Source organism: Pelobates fuscus, chromosome 2, assembly GCF_036172605.1.
Source record: "Pelobates fuscus isolate aPelFus1 chromosome 2, aPelFus1.pri, whole genome shotgun sequence".
NCBI classification, from domain to species: domain Eukaryota; kingdom Metazoa; phylum Chordata; class Amphibia; order Anura; family Pelobatidae; genus Pelobates; species Pelobates fuscus.
Genome location: NC_086318.1, coordinates 292,819,112 through 292,834,686, shown reverse-complemented (window position 1 = coordinate 292,834,686; position 15,575 = coordinate 292,819,112). Strand labels below are relative to the sequence as shown.

At 36.3% G+C, this 15,575-nt stretch overlaps 1 protein-coding gene across 3 annotated transcripts in view; it reads left to right on the top strand.

The window, feature by feature from the left end:
* NKAIN2 (sodium/potassium transporting ATPase interacting 2) overlaps positions 1–15,575 on the top strand; it is a 1,209,657-nt gene that overhangs the window by 882,961 nt on the left and 311,121 nt on the right. The gene's annotated exons all lie outside the window — the stretch shown is intronic.

The following is a 15,575-nucleotide window of genomic DNA, read 5'->3' as shown; positions in this document are numbered from 1 at the left end:
TTAATATCACAATACAGTTAGAACGAAATAAAACACATCTATATATTTTTTAATATTTTATTTTTAATTATTTATTTTATTTTATTTTTTTACGTATTTACATATTTTTTTTTTTATATTATTTATAAATATATATATAACAATAATTATATATATATTTAATCAGTATCAGTCTACGTGTAATTTGATATTAATATATATATATATATATATATATATTAATATTTAAATGCACGTCGTGTATGTGTAAATGTGTGTGTATGTGTATATATATATATATATATACTTAGATCATATATATATAATATATATGATCTAAGTATATTTTATTTGTAACTGTCATTTTTTTTTATTTCTTTTTTTAACTAATATTTTATTTTTTTTACAGGACAGGGGGCAGAGACAGTGTCAGCCAGTGATGTCACATCACTGGCTGACACACAGGATCAGTGATCACAGTGACTGCCTGTCACTGTGATCACCTCCTGCAGATTGGGTAATTGACCACAGGGGGGAGTGCCTGGGTGGTACAAGCACTCCCCCCTTCCAATCTGCAGGGGGATCACTGTGCCAGTTACATGTGTCAGCCAATAGGCTGACACATGTAACACTGATCGCAGTGACAGGCTGTCACTGCGATCAGAGCGCTCTAAGATCGCAGTGACAGCCTGTCACTGCGATCTCAGACCTAGCAGATCGCGGTCACTGACCCCAGGGGGACTGCCTGGGGGGCCAGGTAAGTCCCCCGACCGCGATCTGCACAAGGGGAAAGCCGCCGGCCGCATGTGTCAGCCGATTTGAAATCGGCTGACACATGCTTAATACTGGTCGCAGTGACAGCCTGTCACTGCGATCAGAGACTGCAGATCGCAGTCACCGGCCACAGGGGGGGTTGCCTGGGGGGCCAGGCATCCCCCCCGACCGCGATCTGCAGCGGGCGATTAGCGCCGGCCACGTGGGCGGCCATTATGGCGAGGACGTACTATTACGCCCGCCGGCGTTTAGAGCCGGTTCCTGCAGGGCGTAATAGTACGTCCTCCGGATTTAAGGGGTTAAAACCCATTTCTTTAGGAAAGCCTATGGCCTCCCAGACTAACCTCTACCTCACATACCTGTCTCTTGCTCTCTCCTAAAGGGCAGCACTCTAATCTCTCCTCCAGCTCTGCTTCTCTCCCACCTTATTTGATTGCTATTTCCTGTCCTAATGTGTTTTATACCCCACCTCCTATAGACTGTAAGCTCATCTGAGCAGAGCCCTCTTCAACCTATCGTTTCTGTAAGTTTTCTTGTAATTGTCCTATTTATAGTTAAATCCCTCTCTAATAATATTGTAAAGCGCTACGGAATCTGTTGGTGCTATATAAATGGCGATAATAATAATAATAATGAGGTTATTAAAGCCCCTCTAACTGGATTCACAAATAAAAGGTAATGTGCAAGCAAATAATTATACAAATATTGCTAGTAGTTAGGTGTGTATACACAACAGAACACACATGATATACAGACAAGTTACATTTTCACATATGTGTATCTTGGCAGCATAGGTGCCAATATTTGAAGAAAAAAAGTTTAGGGACACTAGAGCAATCAAGTAAGCAGTTCATAGAAGTTTTTTCTACGACCACAAGTTTTATTGGCTCTGCACACTATGCCTCTGCTATATGACACTAGTCATATCATTTATAGACCTGCCAATTGCTTATAATGCATGAAGCAAGCACCCTCTACTTCCTCTGGAACCCATCATTGGAGTAGAACATGGACTTTTACAGCACAGCACAAGCATTAGGCAAAAAAACTATATTTAACACCACTTATAACTAGAGATTAATGAAACTGTGTATTGGTGGTGTCTTAATGCCATGTCTATGAAAGCTTGGATTCTGTCATCACCGGAGGCAGAGCTGGAGGATGCAGCAGAGGAGTCCCAGCACTGGAAACGAGATAAGCAATCTCTTTTAAGCCTTCATTTTTATATCAAAGGGGAATAGTCAGAAGGGAACCTTCAATCCCAAAATAATGATTGTTATTTTAGGGACTATAGGTTTACTTTAAAGGGCACTTTGTGCATGCACACATTTTTTTGGGGGGATGACCTTTTTTTCAAATGCAAATGAATGGAGGATCCCAGGGACAAATATAAAGCTGGAGTGGAGGCCAATGACCAAGACTGTCCCATGAAAATTGGAACAGTTGTCTAGTATGTGACAGTAGAATTGAATGTTGACAACAACCAGTCGTAAAAAGATAATTTTGAAAAACAAAACTACAAACCTAATAACACAAACCTGAGCTCCAGTGGATATATTAATTTGATACTATCAGTTGAGTTATTGAATAAGATGGTAAAAATATAATAAAACAAAAAAATCTAATATTTTATATACTAATACTAATATATATAAATATATAGTGTGACATACGCAACAAAGAATGCAAACACATTCCATGCTCCATGCAAAATGCCTCAGTGACACATCTCTGCTACTGGGTATACAGGCAATGTAGGTGAAATATTGGAACTCCAGATGGTATATCTCATAGATGAGACAAAATATATACACATATACAAATAATACTCTAAATAAAGACTTTTAGTTTGAAGTTCAAATAAATGATCCAGGCACCATAAGGCACCATAACCTCTATACATTGATATATATAAAATAAGATAAGCATATATCTCACCTAAATGGCTATACCTGTTTCAGATGATTCCCCTAAAAATTCCGAACAGCTGGCTTATGATGATTCAAAATAGTTTTGATACATTCATATGGAAGGGAAAGAGACCACAAATCAATAGAATAGTCCTAGTGAATAAAACAAAAATAGGTGGAGTTAATATGCCCTTGATTAGACATATGTACAAAGCCACTATGGTAAATCATATCTACAGCTCTCAATTACTGATCACCAGAGAGGAACCCTGGTGGGAAACTGAGTGTAATCTCGCAAGGGTAAAAAATTGGGATATTCTGACATGGAACCTCAAAGGAAAAATTAAAAGCAAAGAAGGAGACAATTTGTAATAATTGCTTAGTAGTTAACAATCTATTACATGAGTGGGAATATCTAAACCCCTTAAGGACTGAGCCAAATGTACACGTTTTGATCAAAATAAAACGTAAACAAAACTTGTAATTTAACAAATGTCTGTTCAACCGTAATTCATATTAAGTGCACCCACATATATAATTTTATTCAGGAGAAATAGGGCTTTCATTTAACATCAGCTATTTATCTATGAAACACAATTTAATATGAATAAAATATAAAAAAAATGTGAGAAATTAAGAAATTTTATTTGTTTTAGTTCTGCTTGACATTTTAACTGTGAATGTCATAATACTGTTTGCTTTTACTACAATAAAATACACATATTTGTATTCAGTGATGTGTCACGTGTAAAACAGTACCCCCTATGTAAAGTATTTATGATGTTTTGGGAAGTTACAGAGTCAAATATAGCATGTTGCATTTTTCAGTTTTTTCCCGTTGAAATTTGCCAGATTGGTTACATTGCCTTTGAGACCGTATGGTAGCCCAGGAATGAGAATTACCCCCATGATGGCATACCATTTGGAATAGTAGACAACCCAAGGTATTGCAAATGGGTTATGTCAAGTCCTTTTTAGTAGCCACTGAGTCACAAACACTGGCCAAAGTTATTACACTGCTCAAAAAAATAAAAGGAACACTTAAACAACACAATGTAACTCCAAGTCAATCACACTTCTGTGAAATCAAACTGTCCACTTAGGAAGCAACACTGAGTGACAATCAATTTCACATGCTGTTGTGGAAATGGGATAGACAACAGGTGGAAATTATAGGCAAATAGCAAGACACCCCCAATAAAGGAGTGGTTCTGCAGGTGGTGACCACAGACCACTTCTCAGTTCCTATGCTTCCTGGCTGATGGTTTGGTCACTTTTGAATGCTGGAGGTGCTTTCACTCTAGTGGTAGCATGAGACGGAGTCTACAACCCACACAAGTGGCTCAGGTAGTGCAGCTCATCCAGGATGGCACATTAATGCGAGCTGTGGCAAGAAGGCATGCTGTGTCTGTCAGCGTAGTGTCCAGAGCATGGAGGCGTTACCAGGAGACAGGCCAGTACATCAGGAGATGTGGAGGAGGCAGTAGGAGAGCAACAACCCAGCAGCAGGACCGCTACCTTCGCCTTTGTGCAAGGAGGAACAGGAGGAGCACTGCCAGAGCCCTGCAAAATGACCTCCAATAGGCCACAAATGTGCATGTGTCTGCTTAAACAGTCATAAACAGACTCCATGAGGGTGGTATGAGGGCCCGACATCCACAGGTGGGGGTTGTGCTTACAGCCCAACACCGTGCAGGATGTTTGGCATTTGCCAGGGAACACCAAGATTGGCATATTTGCCACTGGCGCCATGTGCTCTTCATAGATTAAAGCAGGTTCACACTTAGCACATGTGACAGATGTGACAGAGTCTGGAGATGCCGTGGAGAACGTTCTGCTGCCTTCAAGATCCTCCAGCATGACCGGTTTGGCAGTGGGTCAGTAATGGTGTGGGGTGGCATTTCTTTTGGGGGCCGCACAGCCCTCCATGTGCTCGCCAGAGGTAGCCTGACTGACATTAGGTACCGAGATGAGATCCTCAGACCGCTTGTGAGACCATATGCTGGTGCGGTTGGCCCTGGGTTCCTCCTAATGCAAGACAATGCTAGACCTCATGTGGCTGGAGTGTATCAGCAGTTCCTGCAAGACGAAGAACTGGCCCACCCATTCCCCAGACCTGAATCCAATTGAGCACATCTGGGACATCATGTCTCGCTCCATCCACCATTGTCACGTTGCACCACAGACTGTCCAGGAGTTGGCAGATGCTTTAATCCAGGTCTGGGAGGAGATCCCTCAGGAGACCATCCGCCACCTCATCAGAAGCATGCACAGGCGTTGTAGGGAGGTCATACAGGCACGTGGGGGCCACATACACTACTGAGCCTCATTTTGACTTGTTTTAAGGACATTACATCAAAGTTGGATCAGCCTGTAGTGTGTTTTTCCACTTTAATTTTGAGTGTGACTCCAAATCCAGACCTCCATGGGTTTAAAAATTTGATTTCCATTTTTTTATTTTTGTGTGATTTTGTTATCAGCACATTCAACAATGTAAAGAACAAATTATTTCAGAAGAATATTTAATTCATCTAGGATGTGTTATTTTTGTGTTCCCTTTATTTAGGATGTGTTATTTTTGTATTCCCTTTATTTTTTTGAGCAGTGTATTAATATTTGTTTGTGTGTGAAAAATGCAAATAACTAATTTGAACGATACGTAAGAGATGCACTCTAAGGTCTTTTAAATTAATAAATTGGTATTTATTCCAAATAAGGTTACAACATGCAATCTGATCGACGTTTCAAACCTTATATGGAATAAATAACAATTTATTTATTTAAAAGACCTGCGAGTGCCTCTCTTACTTATCCATATATACCTTATAACGTGGGATTGCACCAAGGCATATTAATTGCAGCTACATAAAAGGAAAAAGGGTGAGTTCCAAGCTATCTATTTTTTTGTGAATATATATATATATATATATATTAAAATACACTTAGTGTATGTGTATATATGTGTAAGTGTGTGTGTGTATATATATATATATATACATATATATATATATATACTTTACTGCCTCCCTTGGTAAACTCATCAGCTCCTTTGGCTTCCGTAATCATTTATATGCAGATGACACGCAAATCTACCTGTCCTCTCCTGATCTCTCTCCGCCTATCTTGACTCGTGTCTCTGACTGCCTCTCTCCGTTTTCCAACTGGATGGCTGCTCACTTCCTTAAACTCAACCTACCCAAAACAGAACTTCTGGTCTGTCCTCCCTCAAGTGTTAACACTCCCATGTCTCCCTCCCTCCAAGTCAACGGTGCTACCATCACCTCTACCTCAGAGGCTTGCTGCCTGGGTGTTCCTCTCCTTCACCCCTCATGTCCAATCAATTGCCAAATCCTGTCGCTTCCATCTCAAAAACATAGCGTGCAACCGCCCCTATTTAACGCCAGATGCGGCTAAAGTGCTGGTCCATGCTATTTTTCTCTCTCGCATTGACTACTACAATCCCTTTCTCAGGGGTCTTACGTGTTCCCAGAATGCACCGCTGCAATATATAAAGAATGCGGCGGCGAGGTTCATTTCCAGTCCTCTCACACCTCCCTCGCCCTTCCGCTCTGTCAGTCCCTGCATTGGATTCCAGTTAGATATAGGGCTCAATTTAAAATTCTGGTGCTTGCTTACAAGTCCCTACATAATGCTGCTCCAACCTAACTATCCTCCCTAGTACACAAGTATGTCCCGTCGAGGCCCCTACGCTCTTCCAAAGACCTATGTAAATCCTCTGTCTGTACTCCCACCTCTAATGCTCGCCTCCAAGATTTCTCCAGGGCTGCACCTCCTCTGTGGAACTCCCTTCCCTTCTCTGTAGGACTTTCACCCAGTTTCCATTCATTCAAAAAATCATTGAAAACTCACGTCTTCAAGAAAGCATATCAATTAAACTGTTATCAGGTTTTTATCCCCCACCCCCCATGACCCACCCCCCTTCAATTGTCAAAATTACCTACTAAGCCCTCAGTGAAGACTTTTCTAACAACATAATTTATACCCTTACTTTTACCCTTTGTGCCACTATACCCCACTCCCTCTAGAATGTAAGCTCATTGAGCAGGGCCCTCCACCTCTCCGTTACTGTACGTCCAGTTGTCTGGTTACAATTACATGTCTGTTAGTCCACCCATTGTACAGTGCTACGGAATCTGATGGCGCTATATAAATAATAAAATAATAATAGTAATAATAAATATATATATATATATATATATATAATCTAAGTATATATTATTTTATTTTACACTGTTTTAAAACGTTATTTTACTTTATTACAGGCAACAGGGGGACTACATGTCATTCCAGGCACTCCCCCTACTGGCACTGCTATGGACTGCTATTCCGTCCATGTGATTGTGAGGTCCTCGCAGGGACCTCACGATTACATGGCACCGGGAGGGCCGGATCGGCAGAAGGGGGACTCCCTGGGATGCCAGGTAAGTCCCCCCATCGCGTTCGCCAGCGTGGGATTGCCGGCGACCAGGTCCTTAAGGTGTTAAAAGAACTTTGAAAATGGATAAAGCAATCCTGCCGTACATTAGTATAGACTATAGTACATTAGTATAGACAATTTATAGACTATGTCAACATAAAATCTTGGATAATGACTGAGATAAAACAACAATAAAACAAGTGGAAAAAAAGGCGCTTATAATAATATTAACCTTATTTAGTAAAGCAGCACCTATAAGTGTATCAGCTCCTAACACCCAACATTAAAATCCAAACCAAAAAAAATAAGTGCGCTAAATATTTATAGAGTGAAAATTAAACTCACTCTATCAAAAAGTGCAAGCAGTTAATACCACTTTAGTGCAAAGCAGTGCAAGCAGTTAATACCACTTTAGTGCAAATATACAAATGCTGCATGCAAAAGACTTATAACACTCTAAATCAGTGCAATATAAGAGAATTCCTTAGTACCAAGTTAGTGAAGTGACCTAGCATATTCAAATCAAATTAGGTACACTTACTAAAAAATATATGCTTGGTTCCTTGGTTTCAAGTGTTGTTACATAAAAAAAATACAAAACATATATAGTGAAATATTGCATTCCGGATCCCTGTAAAAGACTGTCCTGTTGTGGGTTCTTACATCCGATGGCTAGATAGTCAGTCCGTGCGCCCTCACGATCGGCAAGGTCCGCAGGGTACTTCCGGGAGGTGTGGCGTACGTGATGACGTCACGTAGCCAATCAGATAACGCGTTTCGCCGAGAGGTCAGCTTCTTCAAATCTGCCTCTTTCCTAGCTTAGAAGTCTTTTTATACCGCCCATCTGGACGTGATTCATTATACAATTATTAATTTATTGGCTATTAAAACATAAAAATGAAAACGGACAATATTTTCAGCATTGCTGCTGTTCATGCAATTCAATCAATTAGCCTCTATAGGCTCCCTATATGTCCATAGATAATATATTATTATCCCAACATCTAAAAATGCAGCCAAATATTGTCATATTATAACACTTTATGTTTAAAGTGACAATGCACTGCATAAAAAGGAGAGCATTCTATATAGGAACAAAAAAACTGAAGACCTACATAATCCCATCCTCTTAACCCCTTCAGGACCGGCCTATTTTTGCGATGTTTGTACGTTAAGGACCAGAGCAGTTTTAACACTTTTGTGGTGTTTGTGTTTAGCTGTAATTTTCCGCTCTCTCATTTACGGTTCCCATACAAGTTATATATAGTTTTTTTCAGGACAAAAGGGGCTTTCTTTACATACCATTATTTGTATTATGTCCAATATTGTATTTAAAAAAAATAATAAAATATGGTGAAAAATTTAAAAAAAAACATGTTTTTGGACTTTTACTTGAAAAATCTTTTACTTATCTACAAAAGCTAATGAAAAAAACTGCTAAATAGATTCAAAATTTTGTCCCGAGTTTAAAAACACCCAGTGTTTACATGCTTTATTGCTTTTTTTTGCAAGTTATAGGCCTATAAATACAAGTAGGAAATTGCTGTTTCAATATATATATATTTTAAATGTATCAATAGTGACCTTGTAACACCGTTATCTGTCATAAATCCCCGAAACACACCTAACATGTACATATTTTTTTAAAGTAGACAACCCAGGGTATTCAAAATTGGGTATGTCCAGTTTTTTTTAGTAGCCACTTAGTCACAAACACTGGCCAAAGTTAGCATTTATATTTGTTTGTGTGTTAAAAATGCAAGAAACGCTAACTTTGGCCGGTGTTTGTGACTAAGTGGCTACTAAAAAAGGCTGAACATACCCCATTTGCAATACCTTGGGTTGTCTTCTTTTGCAAATGGTATGCCATCATGGGGCTAATTCTCATTCCTTGGCTACCATACGCTCTCAAAGGCAACCTAACCAATCCGACAAATTTCAATAAAAAAAAAAGTAAAATCAAGCCTTATATTTGACCCTGTAACTTTCACAAACACTATAAAACCTCTACATGTGGGGTACTGTTATACTCAGGAGACTTTGCTGAACACAAATATTAGTGTATCAGAACAGTAAAATGTATCACAGCAATAATATCCTCAGTGAAAGTGCTGTTTGTGTGTGAAAAATTCAAAAAACTTCACTTTCACTGACAATATCATCGCTGTGATATGTTTTACTGTTTTGAAACACTAATATTTGTGTTCAGCGAAGTCTCCCGAGTAAAACAGTACCCCCATGTACAGGTTTTAGGGTGTCATAGAAAGTTACAGGGTTAAACACAGTGCTAGCAAATTAAATTATCTGGACTTTCGGCCTGGGTTGGCAGGCAGGTCCCTCAAATTGCAATCACTAAAATTACTTAATTAGGTAAAAATATTACATAAATACACATGTAGAATTTTAATATATATACATATTTATATATTTGACGTCTACGTGTATATTTATGAAATTATTTATGTAATTATGTATATGGACATATGTATATTTCGTATTGTTTTTATTTATGTATTTATACATAGATATATATATCATTACATTCTAAGTATATTTTGATATAAATATATATATATATATATATATATCAAAATACTGTTAGAATAAAATTGCATATATAAATATTTTTTATAATTATTAAACATTATTTTAATTTTTTGTTATTTATTTTTATTAACATATTATTTGTATTTTATAATAATATATATATACCATATATATAGCAATTATATATATATATTGTATATATTTGTGTGTAATTTAAATATAAGTGTATTTTTATATTAATATACGTATATATAAATATAAAAATACACTTAATATGACATTATATTTATGATACATATACATATATTATATATAGATATAATACATGTATATATATCATATATATATATATATATATATATATATATATATATATACACATATTATTTATTTATTTTTTACACTGATTTTACACTGTTTTTTTTTTTTACTTTATTTTTTGGATTTTTCACTTGCAGGGAGACTGCCTGTCAGCACAGACAGTCCCCCTGCAGGCAGATACACAGACACCTATTGCGGTCATGTGATCGAGTGATCACATGGCCGTGGGGTCCTGATCTGCCGAGGGGGGACTGCCCGGGCAGACAGGCAGTCCCCCTGGACCGGGTGGAGCACTGATCGCCGCCATGGGACCGACGGCGATCAGGTAAGTAGCCCCAGACCGTTATGACGGTTCAGGACCGTCAGCGGTCCAAACGCACGTTTTACCGCTGACGGTCCTGAACCGTCAGCGGTCCTGAAAGGGTTAAAGTGAAGGACACAATATATTAACCATAACAACTGTTTTACAGAGAACATCCCAGATGTATGTAGAAACATATTAAAAATACATTATAAGAAATATCTTGTACTGAAAAAGAAACAATACCTCATATTTGAAGATATTTAACCTGCTCAGGAAAAATAATAAAAATATAATTACCATAAAAAATAGTAAAAATACTTCTAAAAATTTTTTTATAAAAAATTTAAAAGGTCAAATTCTATGTTGAGTCCTTTTGGCTCTAGAATATCCAATTCATAAACCCATTTAATCTCTTCTCTTCCTATATCATTAATGTGGTTTCGTCAGCACCATGATTTGTTCACTATTTTAATTCCTAAAAAAGTCAATCCTTCCGGATTCTGGTTATGGTATTTTTTAAAATGGGCTGATAAGCTATGATTTTCATAGCCCTTTCGAATATTATTTACATGTTCATAAATTATTTTATGTAAAGGTCTAATAGTGCGCCCCACGTATTGTAGGCCGCACGGACAAATTAAAAGATAAATTACGTTTTTACTAAGACATGTAATACGATCTTTAATAATGTACTCTACATCCATTTACAACCCATACATAAACCACAAGAAATTCTCAGATGAACATGTAGAGTATTAAATGGATTTTAAATAATAATTATTTTTTATTTAATACTAAATTTTATCTACAACAACAGGGTACAGCAATGGGGACCAGGTTTGCTCCCAGCTACGCAAATTTATATATGGCAGGCTGGGAAAGTACGTATATTTATGCCAGCCAAGAATGGGAGACAAACCTGGTCTCCTACTGTAGGTATATAGATGATTTGTTTTTTATATGGAAGGGTTCAGAAGCTAGCCTAAGGAATTTTTTAGAATATTTAAATATTAATGAATGGGGAATATGTTTAACAAGTGAGCTTAGTTCCTCAAATATTAATTTTTTTGATTTAAATATTTATGTAGAAAATGATTTGTTAAAAAACAAGAATTGTTTTAAGAAAGTGGATGCCAATAGCTATGTAATGTATAATAGTGGACATTACACAGCGTGGCTTAATAATATTCCTAAGGGACAATTTAGAAGAGTTCGAAGAAATTGTTCAGAGGTAGAAGTATTTAAAAGCCAAGCTAATATTTTAAAAAGAAAGTTTTTGGAAAAGGAGTATCCTATCAAACTCATAGAAGAAGCGTATGAGCAAACTCTAAAACAAGACCAAGAAGATTTAATTAGAGGCACAAAATGAAAAAATGTAGAGGATAAAATAAATAAAATTCCTTTGGTCTTTGATTTTAATAGAGACTGCAATAAGATGAAATCTATAGTGAAAAAACATGGGCATATACTTAAAAAAGATAATGAATTATGCAAACTTCTTCCAGATAAACCTTTTATTACTTTTAGAGGAGCGCCAAATTTTAAACAGATGTTGAGTTTTAATCACCCTAAAAAAGAACCTAAAAAAACTTTTTTTAAATAAAAAGAATGGTTTTTATTCATGCGGTTTATGTATGGGTTGTAAATGTAGCAAAAATAGGACCCTAAAAGGTATAAGCAAATTTAAGACAAAGTATAAGGATTTAGAGTACATTATTAAAGATTTTATTACATGTCTTAGTAAAAACTTAATTTATCTTTTAATTTGTCCATGCGGCCTACAATACGTGGGGCGCACTATTAGACCTTTACATAAAAGAATTTATGAACATGTAAATAATATTCGAAAGGGCTATGAAAATCATAGCGTATCAGCCCATTTTAAAAAATACCATAACCAGAATCCGGAAGGATTTACTTTTTTAGGAACTAAAATAGTTAACAAATCATGGCGGGGAGGAAACCACATTAATGATATAGGAAGAGAAGAGATGAAATGGGTTTATGAATTGGATACTCTAGAGCCAAAATGACTCAACATAGAATTTGACCTTTTTAATTTTTTTATAAAAAAAAATTTAGAAGTATTTTTGCTATTTTTTATGGTAATTATATTTTTATTATTTTTCCTGAGCAGGTTAAATATCTTCAAATATGAGGTATTGTTTCTTTTTCAGTACAAGATATTTCTTATAATGTATTTTTAATATGTTTCTACATACATCTGGGATGTTCTCTGTAAAACAGTTGTTATGGTTAATATATTGTGTCCTTCACTTTAAGAGGAGGGTATTATGTAGGTCTTCAGTTTTATTGTTCCTATATTGAATTTTCTCCTTTTTATGCAGTGTATTGTCACTATAAACATAAATATGACAATATTTGGCTGCATTTTTATATGTTGGGATAATAATATATTATCTATGGACATATAGGGAGCCTATAGAGGCTAATTGATTGAATTGTATGAACAGCAGCAATGCTGAAAATATTGTCCGTTTTCATTTTTATGTTTTAATAGCCAATAAAGTAATAATTGTATAATGAATCACGTCCAGATGGGCGGTATAAAAAGACTGCTAAGCTAAGAAAGAGGCAGATCTGAAGAAGCCGACATCTCGGCGAAACAAGTTATCTGATTGGCTATGTGACGTCATCACGTACGCCACGCCTCCCGGAAGTACCCTGCGAACTTTGCCGATCGTGAGGGCGCACGGACTGACTATCTAGCCATCGGATGTAAGAACCCACAACAGGACAGTCTTTTACAGAGATCCGGAATGAATGCTGTGTTTTAATCTGAAAATAAATCGTTTTACTTTATTGGCTGCAGTGGATTTTTCTGCACTTGGAGCTGTCAATAGTAGAGAAGGCTCATCTGCTCTCTGCTTGTGAGTGGAACTTTTACACACACGTTGTATTATTGTAAATAGCAATATTTCACTATATATGTTTTTTATTTTTTTTTTATGTAACAACACTTGAAACCAAGGAACCAAGCATATATTTTTAGCAAGTGTACCTAATTTGATTTGAATATGCTAGGTCACTTCACTAATTTGGTACTAAGGAATTCTCTTATATTGCACTGATTTAGAGTGTTATAAGTCTTTTGCATGCAGCATTTGTATATTTGCACTAAAGTGGTATTAACTGCTTGCACTGCTTTGCACTAAAGTGGTATTAACTGCTTGCACTTTTTGATAGAGTGAGTTTAATTTGCACTCTATAAATATTTAGCACACTTATTTTTTTTTGTTTGGATTTTAATGACTGAGATAGGTTATATCAAACAGTTAATAGAAGGAAATAATATCCAAACCTTCCCCCAACTACAAGTGGAATTCTCCCTACCAAGCCAAGAATTATTTATCTATCTAAGACTCAAAACATTTGTAAACATCTATGTCCTGTGACCTTCTCCTGTTCATGGTTTCCCTCTACTTAAACTGATTCATTACAAAAGTGTTGAAATGCCCAACTCCAAAACCATAGACATGATACTATTAAGTTCTCCAACCCCTTCTCTGCCAGCAATACTTAAGTGGGAAAAATAACTAGGTTGTAATATTGACAAAGATAGTTGGTAGGAGGCTCTCAACTATGTTACAAAAATATACACTGCTTAAACTATGTAGAACCTTTTTATAAACTAACAGGTGGTACTATGTCCCAGACAGGTTACACAAGATTTATCCAACATATTCTGATGTTTGTTGGAGATGCAATCAAATGGTAGGTACTTCTGAACATATTTGGTGGGGATGCACAGGTATGCAAAGAACGTAATATTGGATATTTTTGCTTTATTAGGAGATATGGGCATTAAAAATCTCACCAAAACCCCAATTGTGGCTCTACTAAAAAAAAAAAAATAGAATATAAAAATAAATAAATTATATCTATGGATAGAAACTATATATAAAATATATGCATAACATTAGAAGAGGGTCCCCCCTCTAATGTCATGCCTACAAAAATGTTGTTTAGTCATTAAACTATGCTGAGATAAATTACAATCCAGGTATCAACCTATTAATGAAATACTGAAAATATTAATGGGACTGAAAGTCCAAATTTCAATTATACGTGGATATACCACTCTGGTAACTAGTATACAACCCCACTTAGAAGTTGCTATAGGTCTTTTAGGGGAAGGTTCTGGATCCAAAAAAGTTGGTGTACATATAAAATATATCTATATATTTATGTTTTATCTACATTTCCCTTTTCTATATAAATTACAATTTCAAGTTTGGCACGTGTCACAATTTAGATGTGGTGTCACTTATATGGTATATTGCCAGCAAAATGCTATAATAGTGTTCAGTGGTCGCTAACATGGGCAATTGAAGGCAATTAAAACAAATATATGTTATTTAAAAGAACAAAATAAACTTAAGGTTACATTGAGCATAATTGAAGTAAAGAAATGTTCATTAATATGTCAAGGGAATTACTAACAGCTAGCACAACTAATTTAACATGAACTAATAGAGCCATCTGCAGGCAATTAGTATGCTCTCAATGTTCTATCCCTGGATAAATTAGTTCAAATCAACAGTAGATCCAATAGTAAAGGTACCTTTTAGATAATTATGGGTATATAATTGTATACTGTTCCTTAGAAGAAACAAAACTAAACATAGAGAAGTAGACCATGAGACATTAAAACCAGTAGTCCATTAAAACCTAACTTAATAAGTGGATCCACTCTCCATGTCACTCTTAACTTCCAATTCTGCTACTTTCGCACCCTATCACTTGGCTACTATCCCCCATGCAGCACTTCCTATTGTGTTTTTATACCCCACCTTCTCTACAGTGTAAGCTTGTTCAATCAAGGTCCCAATCAACACACGTTGGCTACTCAGCACATTCCTCTGCTAGGAATTACTGTGACCTTCTAATTTTTAATGAAGTACACTGAAAATGTGTAACAGTTATGTGTCATTATGAAACCGTTTATATGCGTCCAACAGCCATACACAACCACAACACACAATCCGGTGCAAAAAGCTTTGCATCAAAATGCCATTAGCAGTCAACAATCTTTAACAACATTGAACATAGACTGCTGAGTTAACAAATGGCTGTGTTCAGAACATCAGCAGTAGACTTGCCATCACCTATTCTTACAGTACATGATTATAAAAACTCTTACTCTCACGGATGACATTCTGTGATCACTCTAATCAGCCCTGGATAATGGCACTATATTAAAAGGTAATGTAAGTAAATAAGTGTGTACATTATTTAAATACACATAAGTGTGAGGGATGATAACACAAGTAACACCCTA